Consider the following 23057-nt stretch of genomic DNA (forward strand, 5'->3'; position numbering starts at 1 on the left):
CAAGACCTGGACACCTGCTAAAAGATAACAATGATTTAGTGACTGACACAGAGCTATTAAGATCAGGAGGTAGGGTGAAGATTCTACTGAAGACGCTAGTGTTGAAAATGAACATTGCCATTCAGTTTGGTTGTTCCATACCCTTCTCTCCAGGACCCTTTCCCCAGGGACACAAGATTGCATGGGCTCTTTGCACAAAACAAAATGGGATCTGCCCCTGGGGCACTTGAGAACTTATCTCCTCTCCCTTGTTCTTTGCCTTCCCTCAGAGGTGTTAAAAATATGCATCTGTGGATGTTATATGGGTGAATGACTGGCTCTGGGGCAAAAAATTCTCTTTCTCCCCTCCACTCCCTAGTGGCACTTTTAAAACTCAGATTGTCTCTGTTTTTCTTTGCAGTGAGCAGAGTGTTTTATTCATATTTTAAAATGTGGAACTTTAATAAAATTCAGTTTTGCCTTTTCCCCACTTCCCATGCATTAATAACTCAGTTATGCTAGTACCCAAGTACTAGCACCTGTACTTGGCCCTGCTGTTGCTCAGGGAGGATGGGTCCTCACTGCCAGCCTTGAATTTGGATGACAGCATTACCAGCACCAACTGCCTTCCCCCAAGACCCTCATCTGAGCTATATGGGGCCATCCCACCAAATGGCATTAACTCTTTCCTGCCCTTCAGGTGTGTCTCTCCTTTTTCTGCTTTCTCCTGGTCATTGTTTTCTCCTGTGCATAAATTCTCCCGCGACCCTTATATTTTTTAGCTGTATCATTTATGTAACCAGCCTCTTCAGTGCTCCCTTCCCCAGCCTCGTTTGCCCTGTTCCCCAAGTGGCTGAGCCAACTGTCTTCTATGCCCACAGTTGTAACCTCAGGGCCGATGTGCCCAACCTTTGTGCCTGAAGGACAAAGGCAACCTGATGGGGACTGAGCTTCTGGTCCTCCTGGCTCTTGTGTCCACCCCTCCTCTGTTCCCACTGTCTGAGGATGGGCTTTCCCGAAGCAGCCCTGAAATGAGGATTTGTATGCTATCTCTAAGGACGGACAGGGAGTGGGGCAGGAAGAGGAAAAGAAGGAACCAAAGTGGGGTGTGACCTCAGTAAGAGTCCTGCCCAGGGTGGCTTCCCCTGATCCCATGGTGGCTCTCAAGTATCAATTATGCCCTCTGGCTGTCCCAACCCCAGGCAAGTTTGCTGCCTCTATGAGGGCCTGGGCAAGGGAAGGGTGATGTGTTAGCAGCCAGACTCTTCTGCAGGTGCCCTAGGGCCATCCAGATGCTAGTTGTGGGGAGCTGGAAGCATAGGAAGGGGGTGCACATCCAAACGAGGGGGCTGACAGGTCTCCACTGTTGTCCATGGTGAACCAGGAGAGAGGCAACTCTGGGAGTATTTCCAAAATAGAGCCTTGTTGCCTTGACAAAGTCATACCTGTTCTTCCTTATCCTCTCAGCCAGATGCTTTTTTTCTGGTAATTAGGACAACATTGTGGTTAAAAGTGTGGGTTCTAGGATCAAAGGAAACTGGGCTTTAGATCTGGCTCTGCCACTTGTGGCCGTGGGCAAGTCATTTGCATTTCTGGAGTCAAATCTTCACATCTGTGCAATGGTGACAGTTCCATTTATCTGCCAGGGTGTTTGGAGGACCATTTGAGACAGTGTGTGCATGGCCTACCACCAGGACCCAGCCCACAACACCCACTCAATACATGAGAGGTCTTAGAGTCACACATCTTGCCCAGTTTGAGAGCAGAGGAATTGGGGAGGTTAATGCTACTATAGGACCCTCACTCAGTGTGGACTTTGACCCTTGAATTTTGAGGCCAAGGTGTCCATACTTTAGCTGCTTGTATCCAATAGTTACATGTTTGCCATGGACAATTATTTCCTCTATACTTTTCTTAAACTCACTTTTTTAAAAGATTTTATTTATTTGAGAGATAGCGCAAACAGGGAGAGGGGCAGAGGGAGAAACAGATTCCCTGCTGAGCAGGGAGCCTGATGCAGGGCTCAATCCCAGGACCCTGAGATCATGACCTGAGCCAAAGTCAGACACTTAACTGACTGAGCCACCCAGGCGCCCTTAAACTCACTTTCAAAAAAAAATTTTTTTTACTCCCGACAAGAATTTTTTTTTAATTTTAGTAAATCACAATGTTAACTTTCCCAGCTTTATAGAGAACAAGATTACCCAAGTATACAGAGTTAGAAATTTATTTTCATGCCAAAAATCCCTGTAAGATGGCTAATTGTCCCTTTCTGCGGATATATCCAATTATGGTCACTTACTCCTGAATCATTCCAATGCACAAACAAGAAAATTCATTCGTGGTAGAGGGGATGAAAAGCAGTCATGGACAAACATCTGCACATACATAGACAGACATCATGTATGTGCACTGCCCTCCTTAATCCATTCCAAAATTGTATCAGTAGAACAAGACTGTACAATAAACACTCTTGCTTAAACATACACACATAGACACCGGGAATACCCTGACAGTACAAGTTTGGGTGAATTTCAGTGCTCATGAGAAACAAACAAACAAAAAAAGGCTTCCACACCACTATAAATACAGAATTAAGGAATTTATTTTTAAAGGTGATTTTATATGTCTTCCGTAAATGAACACAGATACTTTTATAGTAACATTAAAATAAGCATTATATAACTATCGACACAGTTTGTTCTTGTGTGGCCCAATATCATCTCATGTACCCCCCAAAACACCCCAGGCATTCCTGCTGATAGTACTTTGTTCATCAAATGCTATCCAACCACAGCGATGGACCTCAACAGCCCTATAGCCCGGGGAGCCATTACAAGTCTGTTATTCCTAATCTTTCCGATAACGTTTGATATTTGATTGCTAGTGTCTGACTCCAGGTAGAGAATTATTTTTGGACCCCAAGGTTGCTGGTGGGGCTGACAGGTAGCTCTCAGAATTAAATGGTTGGGTCTGGCCTCGTCGTCACCATGGTGACAGGAATCAGCACCGGCTGACCAGGTAACCAGCTGGGTGGGGAAGGTTTATAGGTGTGAGCCATTTCTTTGTCAACATCTCAGGGTCTCGCATTCCCGTCCCCTGAGTGGGTCACACCAGCAGTCACCATCCCGGATGTCACCTCTGACATCTCAGTTGGGAGGTGCTGAAAACCATGGAATGTAGTCTACTGTACGTACCTTGGAAGAGGCACATGATGCAATGATGTATTTAAAAAAGAGAGAGAGAAAGATAAGCAAACAGGTTAAGCATTGCCTGTTTACTTAGTGAACATAGCGCCTGGTGCAGAGTAGGTGTTCCAGAATTTTTATTGAACAAATAAACCAAGTACTAAAACCATTCTGCATCATAGGCAGGCATCCACTCCTGCCAGCAGTATCTCCCATTTTCTGTACTCTTTAGGACCAGGTCAAGGATAAAAGAGTAAAATAATCTGGAAGTGCAAAGCACTGTTGGAATGTAAAGGGGTAGGTGGAGGGGTGGGGAAAAGGAAGAGGTTATGGGAGTTTCTTGGGGAAAGGGGACCAATCAGAAAATGGGAAGGGTCAGGAGTCTGAATTAGGGGTCCAGTTTTGGGAGCATGCCTGTCATGTCAGCTGTCTGCTCAGGCGCCGCCCCAGCCCTCCCGCCCCTGAAACACTGCAGTGCAGCTGATGAGGGGCGGGCAGCAGGCGGTGCACTGTGCTGCCTGCCTCTTTGGGTCCTCAGAAGAGACGTGGTTTGTTGGGAAAATTCTCTCTTGGGCGTGCTTGCTGTACACTGTATCTCTTGGCTGTGGCTCCTTTGGCCTGGCTTGCTGCATTCCAAGTTAAAATAGCTCACACTCCTGGGTGGGAACGACGAGCCTCCCCAGGACCTGGGGTGTAGATCTGTGTGGAGGGAGAGAAAATCTGCCGCTGCTGTGCTTCCCTTTGATGGGCATCTATCTTGGCCACCGGGCCAGCATGTGACAGCAGACATGCCGGTTGTGTTATATGAATATCTAGACCCTGGCGCAGCCCATCTCCTGTCACCCCCAATCAAATCAATCATACATGTGGACAACATTTTAAATTTTTTCATCCTTGCCATGAAGGAGAGCAGTATTTCCCTCCAGATGTCAAGGTGGGAGTCCTGCCATAGAGAAGCACTTCTATGGTGATAGGGCTCTGTCTTCAAGAGCTACAGAATTAGCCAAGGAAAGCTTTGCAAACACGAATCTTTGGGGCATCTCAATAAGGATGCCTGGTTTCGTCCAAACTCATTACCTTCCAAGTAGTGGAATCATCTGGGAAAGAAATCTCTTATTAAAATCTAAGACCTCCTCAGAATCCATCTGCAAACTTCAAAGGGAGATTTGGGGGAAGGAAATCCTACCCAATTTTAACTATTCCACGGATGTTTGTAGGGGGTTGGAGGGAAGGAAAATCGTTTCTTGGTGCCAAATCAGAATCTGGTTCTGTGCTATGGGTCAGTTTCCAGGGCACACTGCCTGGGCAGCAACTTTTCTCAGGCCGGGGACTTAACTTGGAACAGAAAGAGCTAGAGCCCCTGGTCCAGCTCTGGGCTGCAGTGATTTGAGGGATTAAGAGAGGCAAAGCTTCCTTGGGCCATCCCGGAGTGCACAGGGATTCACCTTTCCCAGATGGTGTGCATTTTCCATTTCAGTGAGATGCCCCATTCCCTTGGAGTCTTAGAAGCAAAATCCAGCCCAACGGGCTATCTCAGATGGAGCCCCTAAGACTAGAGATCCTTGTGCAGGGGTTTTATTGATGGAGAGTTCTCAGGAGAAGGCAAGCAAGAGAAGCAGGATCAGGTAGGAGGACGAGTCAGCAGAGCTGTGTTCTCAGCTGGAGGCTGGCCTCCATCTGATCCCACAGGGCTGTGGTGCATGAATAGCAGCACGGAGCTGTCCCAACTTGAGGCAGGACATTGGTTGCACCCCGCTCTCGGCGGGAGGACTTCATCTTGCAGGCATTTAGGGTGAGGTAGCACCCATTCACCGAGAGCAATTCTCAGGAGAACGCAAGCTGAGCCATTAGCAGGCAGCATTTTTGCCACCAGGCTGTGGGTGCACCAGCCTGGTGAAGGAGATCCTGAGCATGCATCAGAAGGTCCACTCCAGTGGTACACACTCATCCTGTTGTCCTGCTTGACTTCCCACAGACTGGGTGTAATAAAACCACAAGCTTTTGTTACCTTTACAAGGAAGCACCGTTCATCAGTCTAAGAGATTCATTTTCCTTTCCAAACCATTATACCGTAGCAGGTTTTAGACATGTTTTATAGAGGGATGGGGAGGGGAGTGGATGCATAAGTTAACATAGCTGGTCAGACATTATTGCCTCCCCTAGCATAGAGCCCCACCAGCCATGGATGTAGCCACTCAGCAATTCAGCCAGGCTTGTTAAAAATGAGGGCATAAAAGGAGCTGATTTCATCCATTTTATGGTAGTATCGTTCCCCCCCCCCCCCCCCCCCCCAGGAAAGTCAAGGTTGGCCAACATGTGTGTGGTCCATACCTTTTGTGTGGAAGATGTTTTCAAGACTTTACTCCCTTGTATATGCCTAGTCTTGCCCCTGACCACTACTTACGCTTCTTGTCTTTTCTCAAGCTCTTGCCTTTCTGTTATTTGGAAGTGGTCACAAAAAATTACAGCCTTTTCCATTCTCAAACCCAAGCTGCTACGTTCTTTCACACACATACCCCATGAGGTTCTAATATCCAGCTCCTCCACAAGATCCCAGATTTGGGGCTGGATGTTCCGTTGTCACCTGAGTCTGTTTCCACTTCCAGTGGGACAACCACAAGCTCCATTCTCTTGACTGCTTGGATCTGAGCTTCCTGGTAAAAACAATTTTTTAAAAACGATATGACAGGAGAACGTAGAAACATCTGGAATGTGTTCAAGACCAGTGAAAACCCTGTAAGAAGACATTCTCGCTGCCTACTCTTGGTTCAGACAAGTCAGATGTGCCCCTGGGACACCCCTGGCTCCCATCAGCTGGCACCAGGCATGGAAACTTTGGCCACGGCTAGTTGTTTCTGTGGCTTCTCTGCTCCCCTTCTCGCCGACGATTTCCCAGAGCAAGTCCCATCTAGCATCAGTCCGTCCTAAACATCAGCCAGCTCATCTCCATGCAGCAAGGACCCATAGGCATGCTGCGATCTCAGTACAAAAAATGCTCATCCGCTGAGCTCCCATAGGCCCCCGAGGAATTGACAGGCTGATGAGTGATGTGTGTGGCTTGTTTGGGACCCTGTCGTTTGAAGGAAAGGATGGAATGCTGTCCCCATACCCGGGGGTGTGGGGAACAAGCTTCTGCCCACCACCCACCCTCCAGCCTCCACTCATGTGGTCTGGATCCCAATCTCTGTGGTGATTTAGTGCAGGATTCCTTTGGGATGATCAAGGGAATGTTTGTGGAAGAAGCAGCATTTGTGTGGTTCCTGGGTTAGCCTGGGTTCCCAGAAGCTGAGCCTGGCATGAATGTTCATGCAAAAGTGATTTTGAAAGTGCTCCCTGGAAACACTGGTAGAGAGTGAGCAGTGGGGCCAGGGAGGGAGGAGAGAGGAGAAGGATACCGTGTCGAGCAGACATGCAGCAGCCACTTTGGCTCAAGGCAGCCCTGGGTGCTGGCTGTCGCATATGAAAGCACCCAGGGAACGAAAGGAGGAAAATGGCAAAAGGATACGCAGGGAGGGGGGGTCAGAGTATGGATACAGCTTCAGGTCCCTTCTAGCAATTTCCAGAAGAGTTTACAGGAGCCATAACTGCCCCAGGTCAGTTCTGCCCCAGTGTCTAAAACCTCACTGTGTTGTAAGTTGGGATCTTTGGGGAACCCTGATACCAACTCTTTTCTGCCTTGCCCCTGTGGGTCCCAACACACTAAGCAGATACTGGGGCACCAGCATCCCATGGCCATAAAATGTACAAATGATAAAATGGGGCTCCAGGGCACAGATAAAGTGATGCAAAAGGTGCCAACATGCTTTCCATCAGGATGTATCTCAGCTAACAGGAAGATCTGAGTTAACTCTTAGCTTATTTTCAGTCTATAACAAATGCCAAGATGCAGGTAGACATTCCCAATACTAAACTAAGGCAAAACTCAGAACCAGTTCCTTTTCGGTAGAAGGGGTGGAAGCCATTTTGTCTGAACAGGAAGCCCTTAGATGGAAAAAACTATCCACCACAAGGCCTGCAGTGGAGCAGAATCCCAATGCATGCCAGAGTTACGTTCTCTAGCCCGAGGCTTAGTAAAAGCCTAATCAGGAACACTGGCCAATTTTAGTCTTGGGCCCCATTCTGGGTTCTAATGCACCATGAAATTCAATGCAATCCCATGTCCTTTCTTAGATTCTGGGTGAAGTCTTTTCCTTTGGAAAAGAAACAAAACTGGGCTTTGCATAAGTACGGGCTTGATCTCTCTGGGCCTGGGGGAAAACATGAACTAAGCCCTGACTCATGTTGACCCTCAAGAGGCCACTTGACTTAAATCTGGCCCCAGGATAGTTCTCGCTAGACCTCAGTCTCCCCCTCTATAAAGCATAGAGCTCTCGGGATGGCCATGAGGATTAGGAAAGATCATGTAAGGGAAACGGTGATACATTAACACATTAGTAGCTGTTTGTGTTTCCCTTGGAGAACTTGGCTGTTCATTCAAGGGGAAACCCATTGAAGAGTACCCACCTCGTTAGAACAGAGAATGGCTCTGCTCTTCCCACCTCTGTACCTCCGTCTCTGCTTCCTGTCCACTTGGAATGTCTCCTCTGCAGCCGTGTAAGCCCTTTCTTCTTGGAGGCTCCACACATCTGAGTCACCCATGCAGTCTTTATCCACTGAGCTGGCTCATGCTGATACTTTTCTTCCTGACCCCAAATACCATTCACTCTCTGATTCATCTTCATCTAGATAAATATTTGTTGTGAATATGGTCATAGATATAGTTCTCATTTTCAGATAGAGGTGAATAGTGGCAGGTTGCATCTTCCAAAATGGCCACAGCAATAACTCCAGGACCACGTGCTCTCCCAGAATCTTGTTCCTCCCCCTTGAGGCCAGCCGTACCTTTGTAACGACCCTCTGCATGACCTCCTAGGCTAGATCATAAAAGGCCATACAACTTCCTCCTCTAGCTCTCCATCTTGCAACTTGTGCCTTATAGCTCTGAGCCACCATGGGAGAAGTCCTCAAGCCAAAGAGACCCTGAGGGAAGGCCATGTGGAGAAACCACATTGAGTTAGAGAAAGAGGCCAAGGAGCCTGAGTGGTTCCAGCCCCCAGGTGTTTGAGTCTCCCCAGCACAGGTGCCAGAAAGGCAATGAGTAAGTGTCACGTTTCCAGTTCCAAATGCTAAATCATTGCAGTTGCATGAACGGCCACATTAGGGCCACTTACCCCAGAAATGTGAGACATAATAAAAGAAGTGTTGTTGCCTTAAACCGCTATATTTTGGGATAGTCATTATGCAGCAGGAGGTATGTATAGGATACATATGTGTGTATAAATGTGTATATATATATATACACACACACACACACACCTAGACATGTGTGTGCACATACATACATACTTATGTTTGCCTGTTACCATCCTCCAATTTGTATGTTTGTGAACTTAAATCTGACTTCTTCAACAGGTCTGTAAACTCCATGAGGGCAAGACTGTGTGGTATACTTCCTAGTTATCCTCTGCCAGAGTTAGAGCCGCATGGCCGATGTATAACCACTGCACCGTGCATCCTTGAGTGAAATTGACAGGGAAACATCTGGGCACACATCTGTGTCCCTGAAAGCTTGCCATCCTTACAGAATGCAACTGTGATCCTGAAGAAATCGGAGTCTCTTTGGTACTTGAGTCTTTCTCATAGGAACCCTGTATCTTTGGAAAGAACCATTTGCCTGAAATCACTGAGAGTAAGCCAGCCAATTTGCTTCTGTGTCATAGACTCAGGGAAAGACAACACTGCTCTCACCAGCCCCTCTACCTGTGGGCACTTGACAGCCAGCCTCTTGGAGGGGATTAGGCAAGACCTTGTCTCCTCGGTCCAGGACCCCTGCGGGATTTGCAGCTTCCATCTTCAGACTGAAAAACAGCCTGTTTGCCTGTCTCCTCATCTTAATGTTACCTAGGAGATCGGAGATTTTTTATGCAAATATCTGTGACAGTCTGGTCCTGCTTATTTGGGCTATGGCAAGAAAACTTAAATGTTGAAGTCTCTCATAGAAGAATAAAGTTATTTGTATTCCTCCCCAACAACAACAACAATAACAACAAAACCATGAATCTCAAACATCAAAAGGGTCATTTTTTAAAGAATTATTTTATTAGATTGTCTCCTTAGGTCTATATGAAATGCCCTGAAATTCAGTGTTTATGTGAGGAAAGATGGAGGAAGGAATGATACAAACTCTTCCATCCTTTGAAAGTCTGCCAACTCCTTTTACCCATTCACTGTATGAATTCACTGTCCAAGCAGCTCAGGTGAGCTGCACGCCAGCATCCTCAAGTACACGTTAAACCAGTCTTTGGATGATGGGGGCGGCAAGGGGTCTTCATTTTCTCTGACCGGCCTTTTCTCAAGTGAGCCCACGATTTGTCCTGCTTTACGACAGTAAATACATACATTTGCATCCAGCTTCTGTGACATGAAGACCGAGGTTAATGCATCACAGTTTATGTTGCCTCTGCATTTTTTTTTTTTTTTTTGGTTTCAAAATAATGATGTTGATTTCTTTAAGGATTTCTTTGAATGTGCTTTCAATTCCAACAATCCTACAATGACATGCAAGCACACAGAAAGACACAAGCTAGCCAGCAATGACACTATATTCTAAGTTCAGGGGTGGGGCGGGCAAAGGTCATTGACTCGTAACAGGGAACATGATGGGGTTCTGGGGCAAGAACAAAGTGGAACCTCTCCCTCCTCCTTTGTGGATGACTTCTCACTTTACGTAATATTTATTATTTTGTTCTTGACTAATTCAGGGATTTAGCAGAATTTTCCTTTTCTTCCTTTCAAAAAATTAAGCACTAATATGTTTATGTGCTTGATATAATGGCCAGATTTAGTCAGAAGTTTGATTTGCTGCCCACCTCTCTTTCCTATTTCTGAAGCTTCACAAATTTGTCTGGACTTGAAAGGCACTTATTAAACACCTACTTTCTATTGCTGTGAATTTCAATCTGCCAGCTTCATGTAGAATGTCAAAATTTGACACATATGGGAAAACGTATGAGAACCTCCAGACTCCAAAAGAAGTAGAACATGATTTCATTCCCTTGGTGGTAACTGGTTTCCAATATCCTTTGTCCCCTAACACATATTCTTGTCTCTGAGCCTTCGAGTATCACCTGTCAGAGACATCAGAACTGCCACAGATGCTTTTCTGGGTTGCCTTGACCTTGAAATATTTGTAGTTGAGGGCTGTGGAAGGCCGCATCATCACGTCCTATAAACTCTGCTGTATTGAGGACCCTCTTTGTCCAATCTCTGGTTTATCTATATAAGTTAGTATGCAATTAAATTACCTGCTGGCCCTTTATCAAATCTTGCCAGCCCATTCCAGTGACCTTCACTTTCCCCAGGTCCTTATTTACTCTTGGGCCACATGATTCCTTCAGGTTGCCTTAGTTCCATGGAGAACTTAATGTGGCTAATAGCAAGTTTTGGGGATCTTTAATGTGAATTTAGTTTCCTGTAAATTTCCTGCCACAGGTAACTGATATAGAATATATTCTGGATTTTGACTTCCATTAATGGTAGAATAGCTTCCAATGGTAGAGCATTGGATTAATGCTCCTGTAGGAACAATTATGGACTCTAGACAAAACAAAGAAAAACAATTGTTTAAAAACTCTGGAAAGTGAATAAAACAGAGACTGGAGGGAGTATGAAACTTGAAAGAAGAAAACCACACCTGTCTGCTTTTCCCCTGTGAAACTCCCTAGTGTTTGCGGTGCATGGGGGATAGAGCTGGAACAGAAAGCGGGGATCTTATTGGGCTGAGGTCTCTGAGATTGGAGTTTGGAGCTCCTGGAGAAGCTAGAAATTGGGGGGGGCGGCATCCCAGAAAGGAAGGATTCACAGAGGAGAAGCCCTAACATGCATATAAATTCCCCTGAAGTCCTTGACTGACCCCTGCACTCATGTCCATGCTCAGGGGCACACCGAACAGCAGGGGGAGACAACAGCTAAAAGGCTGGAATTGCATAGTAGGGATTTCGGGGCCATCTGCTCTGGAGAGACAAACTCTGGAGTTCAAGTCTCCAGTGTTTAAGGGGCTTGGTAAACAGCTCAGACTTCCCATTGAAATCCTGTGAGGATGACATCCCAAGATAAAGAGCATAATCAGAACAGACTTCTGTTAGAAAAAAGCCTAAAACCACCACCAGAGATAACCCTCCAGTAATTTAACTGCCTACTAGAACAAATTCAACACTGTTCCGAGGAAGGCAACAGAATCCAGAGTCTCTTCAGTGCATCATCTGTAAAGTCATATATACAATAAAGACTAGACATACATCAAGTAGATTCTAAATTCTTTTGCTTTAATCTTGTCTGCTCTAAACTGTAACCAGCCTTGCTCTGCTAACTACAAGACAGTATGGTGACCTTCTTGAAGGATCTTTCTTGGTCCTACTCTTGGTCTAAACCCTTAAAAGCCTAGTTTGGAGGACAAAGTACATTGTGAAAGCAGAAGGTATTTAGTCTGTTTCATTCAAAATTATAATGTGCCATCACTACAGCTAAAAAAAAATGAAGAAAAATTGATACAGGAATTACTTTTAGTCTTGGATTAATTATAATCTTCTCATAATTTTCGTTCAGATGGAGCCATCATATTTGGAATGTAGACTTTAAATGCACAAACTTAGTGAGCCAACAAAAAAGCCCTGGTTTCGGACCTACCCTTAAGAGAGTTTCAGATGTAATTAGATTCTTGAGTGTTTTGACCCAAAACTATAGGTACCTAATATTGAATATATGGCAACATAAAAAGGAAAATGATTTCCTCCAGGTAACATGTTAATTTTTCTTCCAAGGAGAAGCAGAGGTTGCCAAGTACTAAATGAGGAGTAAACACAGCTTGTATTTTGCCAGCTAAATTAGCCAGTAGTTTGTCTATTTATTTACATCTCTTCCTACAACTAACTGTGACTTTTTTTAGATATTTATTTCATTATTATAGACCAGATTTCAAGCTACTATATTTTAAGTGTGTAACAACCTAATGCATTTGCTTGAATATATTTGATATCTTTGGGAGATTGTATTGAAATACTTTTAACTTCCCCCGAACTTTACATAGATGATACTCAAAAAGAGATGCACATCTAAGGAAATTATGGCAGTAATCACTATGACTAGGAGCAAGGAGTGCCAGTTATTCTTTCATTTTAGGACTTTGTCAGCAAAGCTTCAGTGAAGGGAAATAAGAAGCATACATGCCCCCATTCCCATTCCCATAACCAATGTGACAGCATTGTTAATAGATCAAATTCCTCTCCCACACTGCACCCCATCTAAGACTCAGCCTAACAGCCAGTCATTACCACTCAACTGATGAACATGTGAGATGAGATCTATTTTCTATCTCTGAAACTGATGATTGTGGAATATCATCAAAGGTGAAAGAGAAAAAACAGGTTTTGAAAGGGGAAAACAGAGGAAAAACTTTAACTGTGCTTCTCACCAAATCCTGTTATTACCTTTCCATCTGTAGACCAACAGAACACTAAACGTTACTTCTAGCTCTGAAATTTGATGGGTTAACACTTTTTTCAAAAAAAAAAATCACTGATTTTGGAGTCTCCGGTCATTTAGCATGCACATTTCATCTCTGCTATAAAATAAACACATAAAGAGTGAAAATTGTCAATTTATATTCTCATGGGGAGTTACTACATTCAAAAAGAACTGCTTTAATTGCATTTGTCTTAAGAAAGCTTTTTCATGCACCCTCATTCCTTCCAAGGGTGCTGAGGAGGAATGGCCATTTATTTTAACAATGTGCATCCCCTTAAGGAGCTATGTAGTTGGTTTCTGTGCATGTCAGTTTGTTGGTCTGAATTTCTCTGCATCAGTAAGCAGACATGAGAGCATGAGAGATGCAACACCTGGGTCAGACCCTAGTCCATCCATCTACATGTACTCTGACATTGGCACCAAGGGACATTTTGAAGAACAGAGCAGTCCATGAAGGGCATAAAGTTCTGAACACCATAGGACTATATGCCATAAATATTCCATTTCCTTTAATGAGAATTCATAACTGATACAGCCATGGTAATCCCACATGAGCAACAAATACAGGTTGTAGGCTCTTGCCCCTACAAATAGGCCTCCTGCTATGTGCTGCCATGTTTGTGGCCTGAGAACACTAAATTAGTCATGGGATCACTGTATTTTCTACAGTAGCTACTGGCTTGGAGACATGAGCAACACTGATTTCATAGCTTTTTATTATTGATAAAGAAATATGTTTCCAGTTCATCAAATTACATTGCTGTGCCTTGCCAGGCCAAAAGTCTATGGTAACTAATGATTGGGGTTCTTTAGTTGCAAAGAATGTCTGTTCCCTTCCAGGAGAAAAGCTTGTGGGATGATTTTTTTTAAATCTCCTGCCAATATGGATATGAGAAAAAGAGCTCTGAAGTGGAAATCAAGGAACTTCTCATGGGTGTGTTGGATCAACTTCAGCACCATCAAAAAGGGGCAGACAGTCTTCCATCCTGCATTCAGGAGTTAGGTGGTTCCATCCTGTTGTCAACAAAGCAGGATGCATCATTCCCCTATAAATGTATAGAAATAAGGCCACTGAAAACTGTTACCATTATTGGGGGGGGGAATTTACATGAATATGGATGAGTCCTCTGCTGGAAAAATGAATCTTTGTTGAAATGGAGAGGTGCTGAAGTGCAAAATTCTTAGCTTCCCTTGTCTAAATATGGGTTCATCAGAAGGAGGCTCTGAGGCAGATTCAAGTACAGGTTTATTTGGGAGATGATCCAGATAGGGGAGTCAGGAAGTGAGACAGGGACGGGAAGGCAGCCAATCAAAAGAGTGTTATAAAGCCAATTATCACAGTGAGCAACCAGAGCTTAACCTAGCTGAGGGTGCTAGCAAACAGCACAGGACACACCTGAGAGTTATCTCACCCACGTGGTGAGAGAGCTGAGGTATTTATACACCCACCCTTTCATCAGACTTTGGTTGAGGGCTTCACCTGGGGGAAAGAGCGTATTAATTCTCCAGCATATCTAGCCTGCAGTATCTGAGCAGAGAACCCCATCTCTGCTTTGGGGAAAGCCCTCGGGCAAACAGATGCGGGTGCTGGTAGTTGCTTAGCATAAAAGTGGTAGGATCCCAGGAATGTGGGCAGTGTCCCAAGACACTGATGTCTTGGGAAACACCCCTTATCCATATTTCTCCTTCTCTACTATTTAATAAAGTAAAAGGATTTATCATTTGGTAATTACTTGCCTGATTCTAGGTACTACATGTTTTGTAAACATCATCACGATTAATCCTCATAATAATTACATAAACTGGTATTGTTTTCATCCTCCCATTTTGCACATTAAGAAATTAAGACTGAAAGAGGTTAAGGAATTTCCCCAAGGCCACAGAAGTCTTAAGTGGTGAAGGAAGGCTTCAGGTCCAGGTCTTTAGGCTCTTACAAAACCCTGGCTGCCTGTGGTAAACAAATGTCACCACATAAGCGTTTGAAACAACTTCTCTCAGCAAATTTGATTGGTAATATCTTTTTGATTGACAGCTTGATGGTCCCAAATTGAGGCTCTTGATTACCATACCTGTGGTTATATCCTCCTTCACAGAGATGCTGTTTATGGTCTCATTTCCATGCACACATCGACCCATTTGAATCCAGACTTTGTTTCTGGCTTTCGAAGGGAAGAAGTTGTGCCCTTCAAGGGGAAAAAAAAAAAGGTCAGTTAGCCCTTTCTGATACAGAAGACTCAACATGCTAGAAAGTCAGACCCCGATCATGATCTCAGGTCCTCCACTACCATTTGTGTGAACTGGGGCTCATGATTTGTCTTCTTTGGGTCTTGGTTTACTTATCTGTAAACTGAAGATAAAGATTCCTATCATAGAAACCATGATAAAGTGAAAAACAGATATTTACAGGACTCAATAAAGATTAGCTCCATCCTTAAATATTGGGATGATTGCAGAGAGAGCTGAATGTTCCCTGGCCTCCAACCTACGCTTTGGTCCACTCAATTGGTGACTCATCGGTGACCAGGATGGTGCATCCTTTGCCTTTCTGTAACTAGGGTTGAGTGGGGAACCCGGCGTGTGTGAAGGGCTGAGTAACTCTGTGTTTAGTTGCAAATGATTGATTTGTTAATACATTTTCCAATGTTGTTGAGACACAGATTCCAAAGACGACCTCCCAGCAGCCTGTAGTTCTCTGGGACATCCTGTACTTTCCCATTGCCATATATGTCCCACCCCACCCTCCACCCCCTCACTTCTGTGGCTTGCTGAACCTCACTGAGCGTAAGAGGAGGGCACCGAAATGTCTCTGAAACTTTTCCAGAGACTAAATATTTAGCGAGTTAAGTTGAGAATATATCCATTTTCACACAGATTCTTTGTGGATAATTTTGTTCAGGGGCCTTCAGTTATGACATATGTGTTCATTTAATCAACAAACACTTTTAATTAAGTGACTTTTCTGTGCTGGGCACCTCACTAGGCACTGGGAATGCAGAGAAGAGAAGGATAAATTCCTTCCAACCTTAATTGTCCTCCACTGGTCCATTGGAGAAGACAAAAGAAACCAAAAATTGATGAGGCAAGGCCTCATGTGCAGAATGCTGAGCACCATATTAGCTCTCGCATTACTCAGGGTGGGCTTGGCTACACTGGGTAACAAACAGCCCCAAATCTCAGTGGCCAAGAAAAGAAACATGTTATTTTTTACTCATGCTACATGTATAAAATGTGCATGTCAGAGGGGTGGGATTCTGATATCAGTTGCACAGGGAATCAAGCTGATGGAAGATTCATCCTGACGTATGTTTCCGTGAATATTTAGACAAGAAAATGCAAAGCAATGAATCAGACACTAGCTATTAAAGCCTGCCTAGAAGTGTGACATATGTCATTTCCTCCCATTTCATTGACCAAAGCAAGCTGCATGGCCCTATCTACCCTTAAAGGGAACCTAGAAGTGTATTCCTTCCAGGTCTCCAGAACAAGGAGAAATAGGTTATTTTTGAACAGCCCAAATAGCCACTCCCAGTTGCTAGGAGTTCTACTGAACTTTTTCTCCCAAAGCCATTTCTTAGTTAATAATTCTGTCTTGTGTTTTAACAAAAACCATCCCCTGGGAGAAAGTCCCTCTAAGTTTGTTCACACTTGTCTTCATGTGGTATTTATTTTTCTCTTTCACGGACCCTGGCCCAGTGGGTGCTGGCCACAGAGAGAAAAATGCAGGGTTCCTGTCTGCAAGGAGTTCACAGTGTGGGACTCAAAGGTGACTATAGTTGGGTTGGAAAACCACTTGTTGGGTACTTGTAAAGGACAAGGGCACCACAGAAAGACTCTGGAAGACTCCATGGGAGGCTGAGTACTACCACAGCTGGCTGATGGTGTTCTTCCAGTGTTAAAGCCAGGGGAAGAGGGAGCAGCAGGCTTTATGGGATGGAGCACCCAGATGGATGAAAGTGTCTAATGCAGAAGCATGAAGTCACCCATCATGCATGCGAGAAGTTGGGCAGTGTCAGCCCTAAATTCTTGGAGCAGCTCCCAAGAGGCCAGTCAATAAGATGCTCAAGGTATTTTCTTATGAAAAGTCCCCTGGGAACCCTCTTGCACTGTTGGTGGGAATGCAAGTTGGTACAGCCACTTTGGAAAACTGTGGAGGTTCCTCAAAAAATAAAAAATAGAGCTACCCTATGACCCAGCAATTGCACTCCTGGGTATTTACCCCAAAGACACAGATGTAGTGAAAAGAAGGGCCATATGCACCCCAATGTTCATAGCAGCAATGCCCACAATAGCCAAACTGTAGAAAGAGCTAAGATGCCCTTCAGCAGACGAATGGATAAAGAAGATGCGGTCCATATATACAATGGAATATTATTCAGCCATCAGAAAGGATGAATACCCAACTTTCACATCAACATGGATGGGACTGGAGGAGATTATGCTAAGTGAAATAAGTCAAGCAGAGGAAGTCAATCATCATAGGTTTCACGTATGTGGAACCTGTGGATGTGGAACCTGTCCTTTGTGGAACATAAGGAATAGCATGGAGGACATTAGGAGAAGGAAGGGAAAAATGAAGGGGGAGATATCGGAGGGGGAGATGAACCATGAGAGACTATGGACTCTGAGAAACAAACTGAGGGTTTTAGAGGGGAGGGGGGTGGGGGGATGGGTTAGCCTGGTGATGGGTATTAAGGAGGGCGTGTATTGCATGGAGCACTGGGTGTTATACACAAACAATGGATCATGGAACACTACATCAAAACTAATGATGTACTGTATGGTGAGTAACATAACATAATAAAAAAAGAAAGAAAGAAAAGTCCCCTGGGACGAAAGGCCAGTGTTCTGATGGTTGTAGCAGCAGATTCCTTATGCTCTAATGTGTTAAGGTAGCTAAATTTTTGGGTCTTCATCTTGGGTGGCTCCATGTGATCAACATGAGATCAGTGTGTCTGTAGATGCCATGAATGTCCCTGCTACATTTTTTTTTCCCCAAATGAAACAGAAAATACTCTCATTCCCTTGCAAACCTCCATTTGGACTCATCAAACTCAGGCCTCAGGAAAGCAGCCAGGAGAAGCAGGACGGCAGAGTGCTGTTGCCTTGGTAAGGGGAATCCACTCCGTTCAGGGCTCTGTGGTTTCTATGGGAACAGCACTGCTTGCCTTTGCTGGCTCCCCGGAGCTGGCGAGATGTACTAAAAGGAAAATTGGGGGAGAGAAAGATAGGAGCAGAAAGAGACTTTGAGGATTTTGAAGGTATTTGGGGGAACCCTTCACTGGATGTGTAGCTGTTCCCAGCACACCACATAGGCCATTTAGCTCCAATGCAACCTGAACAGGGGAAGCATGTACCTAGAGGCACATGCCTTCATGCAGCCCCTTCGGACTAAACACCATCCTGGAGAAACAGATGCCAGCGCAAAGCAGGCGGGAATTGGCAGTAGGAGGATTTCGACTCCAAGACTAGAAAAGAATGTATCCTTGTCCCCAGGCCGGACCAGCATCCCATTGTTGTTATAATTATGAAGACTCACGATAGGTGGCCCAGGAAGATGGTGGGAGGCATTTTACATGCTCTGCCTGCCCTCTTCCCAGCCGCCCTGCAAAGCTGGCATTCACACACCCATTTTACAGATGAAGGAGATGGGGATGTGAGAGAGGAAAGGATAACCTGTGAGTTATATAGGTGGTATAGGAGGGATCTGAACCCAGACCTGATTCTCCATGCTGGGCCCTTATGCAAAATCTAATCAACAGCCCAAGGGCAATGTCAGGTTCCCAAAGGTGGGTAACCATCCACCTCCCACCTTGACCAAAAAATGCCCCTGGTTCTTTGGATTTGGGTGTGAGGAAGCACACCCAAATGGAAGGCACCTGGGATGACATCGGCACTGCTATTAGCTCTGCAGGAGGCTCTAGGAGCCCTACCTTGTTTTGTAGATGAGGAAACTGAGGCCAAGGAGCACTGGGAAGAGCCTTCTAGTCCAGTGTGCCACCCTGCATCTGTACACTCTTGTCTCGGCCAGCTGTAGCTGTTCTGAAACACCATTTCTCAGGTGTGTTTGGGGCCTCAGGGTCTGTGCCCACTAGGTAGGGAGTTTGCTCAGCCTCAAGGAAGCAAGCTCGGCTGCTGCTGGCAGCCCTTTTCTTGACCAGTTGGGCCAGATGGACAAGATGGGCATATTCCATTCCCAGTCAGTGTCCAGGATCTGCTTCCTTTAGCGTTCTTCATCCTGCTGACACTTATTAAACACCTGCTGTGTGCACTAACTGTACTCTGAGCTTAGACTGGAGGGAGCAATGAAGAAGAATTGCAGGCCATTTTTCAGATGGCCAACAGTTATGCAGATGGTTTCTTGAAGCATCTGTGACCCTGTCTCGGGCCTTCTCTGGTCCCACGAACACACTGACTTGACCAGTGCAGAGCTGACAAGTGTTAAGGGCCAGCCCTAAAGGGTTTAGGACAGCCTTCAACAGTGATGGATGAGCATGTGTGGACAGCACTGAGGCATATTCTACACCATCTCTCAGAGGGGCCTCAGCAAGTTTGAACCTACTGTCTTAGCCCCTTTCTTGATTTGTCTCCCTCCTCCCCTGTAGTGGGATCACTTCCCAAATAAACTGCTAGCATTCAGATCTCTGTCTCAAGGTCTGCTCTTGAGGGACCCAGCCTCAAACATAGGCATGTGGAACCTCTGAAGGAAGGCTTACTGCATGGAAGGCAAGAGGAGAGGGCCTCCAGCTCAAGTTTTAAAAATCTTTTCTTGTGACTTTCGTCAAAAGACGATAAATCTATAGGAGGAAAATAAAATCTATGTATTCTTCTTTGCAAATTGTGCATTAGCTCTTTGAAATTATTGTTATAATTTCATCACCAGCCCGATACATGTTTTCACAGAGGACCTATAACTAGCCAGAGTGGGATCCATGTCAGAAGCTTCCTGGGGAGTACTGAACCTGGTCATTCTTTCCACATTGCTGTGAACCACCAAATAAGAACTTTGTTGTTATTCTTGAAGCAGACTGATTTGAGAACACTTAACTGCCTCTCCTCTGCCTTTCCCTCCCCAACCCCCCATCACACCCACCCCTTATCTCAGCCACTGACCCACCAGGTTCAGTTTCATGAGGAAGTTTGCCAGTGGCCTGTTTGGCCAGGACTTCGGACAGCGCCTCAGCCCTTCCTGAGCCAGCACTTGGCTCTGTGGGTCCCACCTCATCCAAGGGCATAGCCTCCAGCACGGTCTTCTCCAAGAGCTTCCGCCAGGTTCCAGGGTTGGCTGCCCATCAAGACTTCTGCCAAGACCCTTCCCCAACCAAAAGATGAAGCCTAGTGGGTCCATTTATTCATGGTCATCACACTCATCCACTTGGCTGTTTGTTGAGTGCCAGGGGGATTTAAAATCAAAATGCCTGGATTCAGAACATAATGTATCACTTACTAACATGGTACCCTTGATTGAATCATTACACTGTGGGCGCCCTGGGTTACCTCACAGATGAAGCAGCAGAGAAGCGGGGAGGATGGAGCCGACACGAGGGTGGACACCTTGCAGATGCAGACTGGTGGGACTGCAATGCATGGCCTTCACTCCCTTCACACGCTGCCCTCAGCCCCATTTTTGCTCAAAACCACATTACTCCTCATCTAGGAAGCCTGAGGGGCAGGAAGTAAAGAAGTAGCTGGCTTTAACATGTCAGTGACAGATCATACCTCAGCTCCCGCTTCTGTACCCAGCTCTACTCCTCATTGATGATAAGTAGTCCCAATGCATGATGCTTTGTGTGGCACCCATCACAGGGTGGCTTTGGTTTCTCGAGGGTGATGGCTGTTGTGATCCATACATTAACTTAGCATACTAGTCCCATCTCAGATTCTCCGGGGGTGGGAGGGCAATAGGATGGTCACATTCATACCATGAACAGGCCAGTGCAGAAAAGCACCATGGCGGCTACACAGAGAAATAGGGGGAAAAAAAAAACCAAAACAGCCTACCTTTTCCCTCTGGTGTGTGGGGGAAGAATGTAGATCTGATTAGACCCTCTACTTGGAGGAAATCCCAAGAAGGAAGAGGCCACCTAGCAGAGTAAGATTGCAACTAGATGCCAGGAGCTGGGATAACAGCAGTAAGGGGCATTACCAGGCCTGCATCTGCTGCGTGGGTGGCCCTGCTCTGCAACTTTCCAGCTGTGGATCCTCGAGTATGGAATCGAATCCTCTGTCCCTTGGGTTCCTTGTCTACAAAATGTAAATAATAGCCTTCTGTGAGGACAGAAATGGATAGTGGGTGTAAAGGGCAAGGCACAGTGCCTACCAGGAGCAGATGCTCAGTGAACGTGTCATCTGCCCACCAGAGCCTTCATCTCAGCCAATCTTGGCCCATCACCAGCCAGCCCATCCCAAGCCCCACCTCCCCAGGGCACCAAAATGTCTATATAGTACAAAGGGAACATCAGAAAGGAGAAGTCGCAAAGATGTGGATGGTGGTGGTTGTTTTTTCAGAACCAAAGATTGGGACAGAAGATCTGGGCAAGTCCAGGTGAACATGGGGACCAGTCAGTGCTGGAAGGTCTCCAGCCACCCTGCAGGGCCTTTCCTCTCCTTATCTTTGCTCCACTCCCCACCACGGGGGTGGCCCACGGAGACCATCAATGTCCTGGGTTTGGGAAGTGGACAGAAAGGGACATTTCTGATCCATACTGAGCAACTTGGGGAGGGCAGGGAAATGTGAGAGCCATGGGATGGTTATTTGGACTAAAATTTATTCAGGTGAATTCAAAGAGAAGTTCAAAGGAGGAAGTGTGAGAAAGCATCTTCTAAGAGTGTAAGACAACCTGTGTGCACAAGGAGAGCCAGGAGGTGCAGAAGGAAGGACAGGCAGGAATTGACTGGGGGCTGCAAAGACCAGGTCTCTCCAGGTCCAGCCTATGTGGGCACTGTTGGCAGCAGGGAAGTTTCGGGGAGGAGGAAGTCGAAGGGTTTCTCATCAGGGAGGCTGGAGGGCTTCCACTAGCTCTGCTCACTGGACAAGAGCACACCAGCCAGAAGCATTAGGCCCATAGAAGGAAGATGCTAGAACAGAGACACCTCAGTAAAGTGGCTGGAATCCTTGCAGTGCCCAGGGCCTGAGGGATAAACTTCAAGCTTGTTCTGTGAACCCTGTCCCCTCCTGGTAATTTCCAGACTGTAGTGTCATTTGGTCTTCAAAGTGAAATCCTCCAGGCTTGCCCTCATTTTTCCCATCCATTGATCAGGAGGACTCAGTGCAGCCTGTTTGGAACAGCTTTAGCTTGGAAAGCCACTTGGGGGGGGTGGATCATGACCTCCTTGTCTTTCCATATCTCCCCCACTTTATCACATGAAGGATAGGACAAAACTAGCAAGTGTGATCACACTTGTGACATGCACAAGTGATCCATGCTTAATATGCCGGATGTACCCTCTGGCCTCACCACCACCGCCATGGCTCTGGCGAAGCCTTGACTTGCACGATGTCTTTATCTGGTGTTGCCCTGGAAGCAGAGAGCAGAACTTTCTCAAGGAATAAACAAAGCCTTGTGTCTTGGACAAACCCCCTGGCCAACAAGCTGTAAACCAGAGACGTGTTTTATGCACTCTCCCCCGGTCTGCAGCAAGACTGGGACCCAGGCGTCCTGAGTGGTCACCCACTCACTCGTCTTTGACTCTCCTCCTTCCCTGGTCTCCTCCCCTTCCTCACTTACAGTGTGTCCAGGAGTCACCTACAAATAAACTATGTACCCCCAAATCCTTGGCTGAGGGTCTGCTTTGGGGAAAACCCAAAGCAAGTAACGTGGCAAGCAGGTGTCATCTTGTACACCCTCCCCATCGACTGGTGATAGTTGTCCCACCCGTGCACTGGAGAAGGACGAAGAGCTTGTGAAGCTCCGAGAGAAAGGCTGCTTTCATCAGCTGGCCTCATTTGCTGAAGATGGAGCCAAGGGCAAAGAAGTGTGCACAGCTTCCCACGGAGCCTGGTCTGATGCATCTTCCAGAGAGGAGAGCCATGGGTCCCACAGGAGGCTTCATGAAGGCCCTGGCCATGAAGCTGATGGAATTTTATGAGCAGCAGGGAGAGAAGATCATTTGGAGTGGGGGATATCCTGGGCTGATGGTATAATCTGTGCAGATAAAGATATAAAAAGAAAGCAAATGCAAGGTGTGCTCAAGGAATGGCAAATTATCCTGTTCTGGCGAGAATACGTGAGCACACGCAACAATGCTGACCGTCAAATTTCCAGCAGTGAGAGCATGGCCTGGCACACAGTAACTGCTCAGTTAGTAACTGAGTGAATGAGCACGTGCAAA

At 45.9% G+C, this 23057-nt stretch overlaps 1 protein-coding gene across 1 annotated transcript in view; it reads left to right on the forward strand.

Annotated features, from left to right (window-relative positions):
• SLC24A3 (solute carrier family 24 member 3) overlaps positions 1-23057 on the forward strand; it is a 502870-nt gene that overhangs the window by 257723 nt on the left and 222090 nt on the right. The gene's annotated exons all lie outside the window — the stretch shown is intronic.

This window comes from Phoca vitulina, unplaced genomic scaffold, assembly GCF_004348235.1.
Source record: "Phoca vitulina isolate PV1807 unplaced genomic scaffold, GSC_HSeal_1.0 scaffold22, whole genome shotgun sequence".
Classification (NCBI taxonomy): domain Eukaryota; kingdom Metazoa; phylum Chordata; class Mammalia; order Carnivora; family Phocidae; genus Phoca; species Phoca vitulina.